The 1926-nt window shown below is 47.8% G+C and overlaps 1 pseudogene; it reads left to right on the forward strand.

Moving 5' to 3' along the window:
* Positions 1 to 1325: 1325 nt before the first annotated feature.
* Positions 1326 to 1574, forward strand: LOC142072904 (small nuclear ribonucleoprotein F pseudogene; annotated as a pseudogene).
* Positions 1575 to 1926: the final 352 nt, after the last annotated feature.

Consider the following 1926-nt stretch of genomic DNA (forward strand, 5'->3'; position numbering starts at 1 on the left):
GCCACAGTGCCGTTGTTCACTCTGCCACCACAGGCCACTGCCACCACCCCTCTGCTGATGCTCTTTGCCACCGCTGGCTGCTGTGTTCTGAGGTTCCACCACTTACCCCAGCTCTCAGTGATTTCAGCAGGTAGTGGGGAAACTCACTCCTAGTGCAGGCTCCTTCACTGCAATATTGTTGCACCCCATGTCTAAGGCTCAGCACCTGGTTACCAGTGATTTCAGCTCTAGTGATCACTGAGCAAAACAAGGATTCTCTATTGAGTTTAATCAGCTTGGTCTTTCACCAGTGAAGAAAAGAGGGTCAAATTGTGCCTAAGACTTAGGCAGAGCCCACACCACCAGGTAGGAACACCTGTCCCCACCCTCTCTCTCTCTCCTTCACTGGAATTTGACATCCTTTCCCCCTGCTTAGTAACTGAGATTCAGTTTAGGGTGACCCCCACAGTCAAAGCAGGCTAAGTACAGTTCTGTTGCCCTTTACTCATACAGTCATGGTAACATTTCATTGTCCCTGCACTCAATACTAAATTGGTTTGTAACCCAGCACCAGCCAAAATTGAACACTTTGGCAAAGCAGCTCCACTTGTTGAATACCTAGGCAAAATAGGTGTGTTTATGCAATTACAGTCTGTTCCTGAATTCTTTCCCCCCTCACTCCCACCCCAGCTCATCACTAGACAGCACGGGAGAGCTCATTCAGATCTTGCTTATACATTAATACTCATGTGTGGCAGAGCTCCTTCTCCACCACAGCGGGTTCTGCACCTCCTCTTAGCGGCACGCTGGGGGATTCCTCTCTCCCTGGGAATTTCCCCACACCCCTGGATTTATTGCCCTCACATTGTCTGGGCAGCGGTTCCTCCCAGCCTCCCTGACAGGGGAGGGGAAGGGGAGCCTCTTAGTCTCTGGTAACTCCTCCGGGTGTAGTGGCGGCAGTCCAGGCATCCAGTTCAGTCTCTGCCCTCTGGCGGGGTCTCTTCTCCCCAAGCCTCTGGGGCCTGGAAGGGCTGTATGCCCTATTGGGCAGGATTTCCCCTGTGCTTCACCTCTGTACCTGTGAGGTCTGTCTCCAGCGTTTGTCAGTGTCTGTGCTGTCTGGCTCTCCAGTAGCACGCCTGCTCCCCACAGCTCCTATTGCGCACACCTATCTGACTGGAAGGGAGACTTTCAATGGGTTCTGGCAGGCCCTTGATTGGGCCCAGGTGTCCTAATTAACCTAGAGTAACCTGCTTAACCTGGGGCTAATATATCTGCCTGGGTGCATGTGCAGCCCGGCAAGTAATTTTTGTTTTTACCGCTGTCTTATGCCAGACTGCATTATTATGAGCTTCCCCCTGAACCCCTTCCTGAATGGGCTGATGGGGAAGCCAGTGATGGTGAAGCTGAAGTGGGAGATGGAGTACAAGGGCTACCTGGTGTCTGTCAACTGCTACATGAACATGCAGCTTGCAAACACAGAAGAATACATAGATGGTGCATTTTCAGGAAGAATTGGTGAAGTTTTGATAAGATGTAACAATGTCCTGTACATCAAAGGAGTAGAAGAAGAAGATGGAGAAATAAGAGAATAAGTTTGTATATTTCTGGAAAATAAAGATCAGTTTTTCACAAAAAATAAATTTAAAAAAATCACTCTCCTAAAGCTGTCTGGCCTCACCCCGCCACACAGGAAACAATGCAATTTGGTGAAACTTCTAGGATCACATGGCCTTCCTCTCCTGTCAGAAAGGTACTTCAGGAAATAATAAGCATAGAGTCTAAATATCATAAACCTCTACTACAGTATGTTGAATTAATGCAGTATTATACATCGAATTCCAGACCCAGAAGAATAATATGACTCCTTCTCCATGTCACTGTTCTTACATTTATTACTTAATAATGAAAGACCTCTGTCGGTCAAATTCCTTATTAGCATAATTA

The sequence above is a fragment of the Caretta caretta genome, chromosome 7, assembly GCF_965140235.1.
Source record: "Caretta caretta isolate rCarCar2 chromosome 7, rCarCar1.hap1, whole genome shotgun sequence".
NCBI classification, from domain to species: Eukaryota; Metazoa; Chordata; order Testudines; family Cheloniidae; genus Caretta; species Caretta caretta.